The sequence below is a fragment of the Cebus imitator genome, unplaced genomic scaffold (assembly GCF_001604975.1).
Source record: "Cebus imitator isolate Cc_AM_T3 unplaced genomic scaffold, Cebus_imitator-1.0 Scaffold54, whole genome shotgun sequence".
Lineage (NCBI taxonomy): Eukaryota > Metazoa > Chordata > Mammalia > Primates > Cebidae > Cebus > Cebus imitator.
The window spans coordinates 3,356,919-3,363,970 of NW_016107369.1; the positions used below are offsets into that span (position 1 = coordinate 3,356,919).

At 40.2% G+C, this 7,052-nt stretch overlaps 1 protein-coding gene across 21 annotated transcripts in view; it reads right to left on the reverse strand.

The window, feature by feature from the left end:
- The window catches only part of TTLL5 (tubulin tyrosine ligase like 5), a 286,353-nt gene that overhangs the window by 125,584 nt on the left and 153,717 nt on the right, over positions 1–7,052 (reverse strand). The window lies entirely within an intron of this gene.

Genomic DNA, 7,052 nt, shown 5'->3' on the forward strand with positions numbered 1-7,052 from the left:
AAAAAAAAAAAAAAAAACGAAGCCAAATGTGGTATTGATTATTGGCTCTGAAGTGAAATTAATATGAATCTTAGCTTGATAATTCATGAAACCATGAGTTGTCCCTTTACTGCTCCTGAAGCATAAGAATGGTCCAAGCAGGACAAGAGTAACTTTTGAACACCTGGGCTTGCCATATGTTGTGACATTTCGAATCCCTGAGCTCTCATGTACTACCTCTCACATCACTAGCCTTGCACACATCACCAAAAGAACAGTTGGCTCTATCTTTAAAATTTGGCTTTTCCTAGTTATCTTTCTTTACGAGCATTTTAATGATTTATAACAATTTTAATAAGTGAATACTTACTTTACAATATAAATAAATGTCAACCTTAGTATTATGATTACATATTACTGCTTTCCCTGCCATAATTCTCTATTTTACTGTACATGAGTTACAGCCAGTTGACTCTAAACTGGGTGCCAGTGTAGCAAATACCATATACCAAGCAAGTACAATTTTGTTTCTTTCAAAAAAAGGGAACTAAGAGTTAGTTACCAAGAACCTACACCAAAACTTTGTCCCACAAAGCAGCTTCAGGAAAGAGACGACTTTTATTCCTTTGCAGATATACAGTTCTGTATTTTTCTGTTATGAAAACAAATACTGGGTATTTTTTCTAATTAGCACCTTAACTCCTGAGGCCATTTAAAAAAGGGCATTGGTTTCTTAGCAGTACTGGGTAGGTAATATGCTGAGTCTTTCAGCAGCGAGGAGGGTAGATGGTTAGGATGGGATCTTTAGTTAAGGGATCAGGAAAACTGGCTGGTTTTCCTTCTCAATTTGTTGAGTCAATACTAGGTAAGCTTTAAATATGGATCATCAATGTTCCTCCACATGAGTCAGAAACAAAGCATCTCATCACCCCTGTGATCTTTCTAGGCTCTTCCAAAGCTGGTAAACCAGTTAACTTGAAGGGATAGAAGCTGATAGAAAAACTGTGCCAGAAGAATTAAACTAAATTATAAGTAAAGCAATTCATATAATTTCTTAATTCTAAATAAGGAGTCTCATTCAGCTTAGTGTAAGAAACTTTGTCATATTCAGGCCTCTTAAAACCAAAATAATCATCAATTTTGTATAGTTATAAAATTATAAAGTGAACAGTTAAATAAGATTAAAACAGTTAAATAAAAAAATTATGTGACTACGAATTGATTTTTGTGAAACAATGGGGTTCTCTTTTAAATCCTTACATACTTTTTTCTTTTTACATTGTTAAAAAAAAACACATAATTTTAAACGTATCATCATAATCATTTTTATGTGTATAGTTAAGAAGTGTTAAGTATATTTACATAAGTTTTGCCTCTAACAAAGACTCGTGTGTGTGTGTGTGTGTATGTGTGTGTGTGTGTGTGTGTGTGTGTGTGTGTGTCTCCCCTAAGGAAACAGAAGGTGGTTTACCATTAATACTTCAAAGCAGTGCAGAGTGGGGTGAGAGAGGGAACCTAAATCAGAAAAACTGACCCTGGCAACTGCAAACACTGCGTTCCATGCTTTATTTTGACTTGTGAATAAGAAAGATCCGCTTCTTTCACTACTGACACTCAGAACTAGGTTCCCAAACCTATGTTACCTAGGCCCTGGTATGATGTCCGGCCAGCTCTCTTTGACGGATTTCCTAAGCTTCCCAATATTCCTTCAATAGGCAGAAGCCAATCACTTTTGCTCTTGGCACAAACACTGACAGCACTCAGGTCTCTCGGTGAAGGAGGAACTGCAGAATCTGTCCCAGAGTTTAAACTGATGCAGGGTGTAACTCTTGAGAGGTTATGTGGCTGGCTGAGTGAGAAACGGAGCAGAGAAAATTCGGACAGAAGTATAGGCTTTTATCACACATGTGCTGGAGAAAACGTTTTGCTCAGGGGAAGGAATAGTGAGAGTTAAGACTCAGGAGAAAGGTAAGGTAAACTTTATTTTATGAAAGAGAAGAAAGAGGCATAAGGAGTGAAATATCACTTCTACAGAACTCTGAATATGAAAATTTTTTTAGTTCCCCCTAAAAAGTAGTTTCTCTTTGATTGTGCTCTTTGGCTGGAAAGCATTGTTTATATAACAGGATAAAGTACAAAATTATAAGCTCCAAACTCCTCCAGAGAAAAGCTCTCCCAAAGCTCGACCCCCAGGATAGATGGAAAATATGAGTGTTTACTGGCTGGAACATCGAGCTGCAATGGAAATTTCAACATTCAAGAGACAGCAGAGAAAAAGGGCCTGCTGAGTAGAAAGAAGCTGACCTCCAACCAAGGGGTCAAAGAAAAAGGAAGAAAGAGTCTCTTGCTGGCCCCACTCTGATGCCTTCCCATCCCCGGCTAGAAAGGCCAGATTTCTGTTATCCAGTCCCAGGAGCGTACTGCACAGGAGTGATGGCCAGTGTGATCTAAACTTGGTACTAAACTAAGTGGTGTAGCAATACCATATTCCAAGCAAGTTCAATTTTAAGTTTCTTTCTTTGTTTTGTTTTCTGGAAAGGGAACTGAGAGTTATCAAGAAACCTACACCAAAAACCGTGTTGGCCACTTTCACATACACAACTCAGTTTAATCTTATAACAACTTAATGCGGTGGATTTAACTATGTGTATTTAAAAAAAGATGGAGAAGTTATGGTTCAGAAAAGCTAAGTAACTTGCCTAAGGTCACATACTTAATAAGGCACACCAAGGTCTGTCTGACTCTAAAGTCCCTTCTCTTCCTACCATACCATGCCATCTTCCTAATGGGGGATGCTGGCCCTATTTCCTATAAAGGTAATGTGCTTTTAAAGAAAGAGAAGTATTTAAGGACTATGTTCAGAATAATTCCCTTATAGAGACAGAGGATAAAAACAAAACCTTGCCATTTGGCCACTAAATAATTTTTGTGGAACTATTAAATCATCTTAAATCCCTACATACTCTTCTTTGTTTTATTGTAGTAAAAGAAAAACACATAATTTTAAACGTACCACCTTAACCATTTTTACATGTATAGTTCAGGAGTGTTAAGTGCATTCACATCGTTCTGCAACAGATTTCTAGAACATTTTCATCCTTCACAACTGAAACTCTATACTCATTAAACACTAATTCCCTCTCCCCTCTTCCCCCAGCCCTTGGCAATCATCTTTCTACTTTCTGTTTATATGATTTTGACTACATTAGATGCTTCCTATGAGTAAACACATACAGGACTTCTCCTTTTCTGACTGGCTGGCTTCATTGAGCATACAGTCCTCAAGGTTCACCTGGGACAGGACTGACTCCTTACATGCCTTTTTTGACACCCTTTCTTCTAATGTCTATGCCATAAAATTCAGATCTTTATCATATGCTGCCTGCCACTGCTCTGATTATTTCGTGTGTATATGCTCCCTTTTCCTGCCAGATAGTAGCCTCTTAGTGATCAAACATCAGGTCTTAAAAAAGTCTTTTAGACCCTACCCAGCACCCAACACTGTCCTGAGAACAAGGAAGATACACCCTAGAGAGTAAACTCTGAAATCGGGTACTATTCTGTTTTATTTACTGCTCCTCCCTAGCAATGAACACAACACCTGACATATAGAAAATGCATAGGATATATTTTTAAAGGAAATTAACAAACTCAGTATTTCTGAGGACTGATTGAGAATGAAAAGATGAGAAGTTAGAGACCCAAATCCCAGCAACATTTCTAAGACCTAAAGGAAGGGAGGAAAGTATTATTAGCCAAACTAGAATCAGAATCTCTGAAAAATATGTACCTTAAAATTACGCAAAGCAGAATACCAAACTATTTATAGTCTATTGTTGAATAAGAGAGACGGACAGAGTGACACAGAAAATGGCTCCAATTTCCCAAGATTTCCCATTCCTTGGTGGCATTTCAAGTTCTGACATATAGACGTTCTCTAGAGAATGGGAGCTGGCCAGGTCGAGCAGCCCATGTCCACAATGTCTTGTCCTATCACAAAAAATAGAAACAAACTCATGGCTATGCTTTCTGCAAATTCCCCCACCTTTCATATCGAGGAACAGACAAATCCCCAGGATGCGTGTGTGAAAAAGCCAGAGGTGGATAAAAATAATTCAATGACAAATGCTGGAAAAACATACAAAGGGGCAGAAGCCAGACATTCGTGGGATTCCCTGACAGCTCGATCCACAAGGAAGGGCTGGACTGGAAAAAAACAGGGCCTCAGGTTCCTGCCAAGCTGTCTGAGGCCCTGTTCTTCCCAAATCATTCCAAGCAGCAGCCAAGACTTTACAGTAACCCTTCCAGGTCTCACAAAGAAAAACGCACTGAGAGCCCACTGAGTACTCCACACCTAGAAAATCCTCTCTGATGTAGTCCAATTCCACGGAAGGCTGGCAGTAATGATGAGACGGCTCTGCACATCAACCTTCAGCTCCTAATGACTCCCCATGTGCCCAAAAAACGGATAATTAAAAGGCAGCTTGAAAAATCTAATCTTTCTTATTGGCCAAAGAAAAGCTAACATAGAAACTGAAAACATCACTTTAAGGAAGAGAGGTCATAAACACTTGGTACCTGCAACCTGGAGTCTCTACTCTATAATTCTAAGTCAGCCCTGCTTGGAGGCACACCTCAGGCTTCTAAACATGTGACTGTATTTGGCTCTAACTACTTTCTCTTCTGGAGAATGGCCTGCAATTAATCTCACTTATTACCTCTGAAAAAGTAACAACAGAGGGATGGCTGGCCAAGTCCAGCTCCAGAGTGTCTAGGGAACTGCAAGCTACATGGCCAGGCCTCAGACTGTCTGGGCAAGTCGTGGGCTCTTTGCCTTCCTCTCCCACAACAAAGCCGGAACAGGACTCCAGACAGACCAAAGGAACCAAGGGATTTGAGGAGCTGGGCTGAGCTTATACTGACCCAATGGGAGACGACAACCCTGAGGCTACATTTGGGGTGATTTCAAAAGGAAGGGAGAAGAATAAGGTCGTTTGATGAAAACTTGTGTGATCCATAAAACTGAGAACAATAGCAACACCATAGGGAAATGAAAAATAACACTATTTGCAGAGTTCTTGTGAGTCACCAGTTTTCATTCCTGTGGCTACCAAGTCAGTGAATTCTCTGACGTGCTGAGATGAAAAGTACAGCTAGCAATAGGATTCTCTTTACATTTTAGTACAGTTTACAGGGAAGCCCCTAGTATAGTGAATTATCAGAACTAAACTGGAATCCACTGTTGCTACTGTAGAAAAACTATTAAGAGTATCTTTTATTTACCTAGCACCTATTTCCAGGGAGATCAAAGTACTTTAAAGGCAATCTAAAAGCTCTCAAAACAGGCCACTTATATGTAAGTATGCTTACCCAATAAAAAGATTAAATGAATAGCTTAGGGTCACTTAATGTCAAAACCAGTAATAAAACTCAGATCTCTAAGCTACAAATCCTGTATTTGTTAAACTTAGTCACTCTTATGATTAAAGGAGGAACAACAAGAGACTAAATAAATATCACAAAACAGTGACTTACCAGGTCAAAATGGAAATCAGGACACTGTACTGTGCAGGTTGCATGCTGCAGGTCTGGCTGGGGCCTACATCACAGCCAAGTCTGGAAAGACCTCTGAGAATTCACTTAGGGTTCCTTTAGGGTGGGTACCTCTGGGAATTCCACGTGGAACTGAAACTCTCAAGCTCAGGCTCCAGGAAGTCCTGGCAACCAGTGGTCATTTGGGGGCAGAGGAAGATGTCCCAGGGCTACCCTGAACTGAAATGGGACCTGAGAACTGGCTCTTATGTTTGAAGAGGAGGTAAAGCACTCAGTGGAGCTGTTGTGGGTAAAAAGAACTCGAAAAGGAAAAGACCAGGGGACTTTGTGGGGGTTGCTTTTTGGCTGCAGTGGTTGAGAAGTAAATCGCATAACGTACCATGAGCATTGCCGCAGCCTTGTGGGCAGTCTGGCTGGGAGAAGGCTTCTCACAGCGCTGAATCTTAGGTCCCGGCACATCTTTGATAGAACTCATCATCCTTCATCTCAGTACTGACAGGTGCGACCAAAAGAAAGCTCTAAACCCAGCCACAATTTTTATTAAAAATGTTTTCTCTCATTCCATCTACGAGTATAAAAAGTGCTAAAACTCAATTTCTCCAAAATGTGTAGTTTTGACATTGTATTTGCAGTAGGCAATGCCTGTAGCCTTGTCATAGAGACATTATATCCAAAATTGTAGTGAAAATGTTTTCCATAAAATCAAGGCTCTGTACTTTTGCGCCAAATCCAGATAAAAACAAAAAAACAAGGCTCTGAATTTAAAATGAAAATGCAATATCTGGAAATTTTTAAATGGAAAATAAAGCTCTATGGTATAAACAGAATTACAGAATTTCTTTTTTACGACTTATGTTTTAAGAATGCAGTTATTCTGTAGATTGTAAATCACCAAACAGCAGACTTCTCCTGGGAAAAGGACCGTGTGGAGGATGCTCTGCCTTAAAAAGTCCTGCCTCTTGGTCGTCAGCTCTTTATAATTCTCAGTTGAGATGATTCTTTTCACCCTGACCACAATGATCATTGGTATGAAAGACACTGTACCACAGGATGATGTAATGTGCTTATATTTATGCTGCATCCTGGGCAGAGCTTCTGCTTCCCAAATTAGTTCCTTAAGTAGTAATTCTAACACCAATAGATACTTTACCAACAACTAGGTATTTCCTCCATGCCTAAGTCTTCAGTGCTCCCTCCAAATCTCAGGGCAAGGCAGCATACTAAAAGGTAGAGGCTGGAAGTACTGGGACGGGGTGTGGGGGCTTGGTTGGGCACCTGTGGTAGAACTTCTTTAGTTGGAGGGAACAATATCTCAGTTGGTCAAAATACTTAATGGCCGGAAGCAGTAGCTCATGCCTGTAATCCCAGCACTTTGGGAGGTGGAAGGGGGCGGATCACAAGGTCAGGCGATCAAGACCATTCTGGCTAACATGGTAAAACCCTGTCTCTAATAAAAATACAAAAATTAGCTGGGTGTGGTGGGGCTTGCCTGTAGTCACAGCTACCTGGGAGGCTGAGGC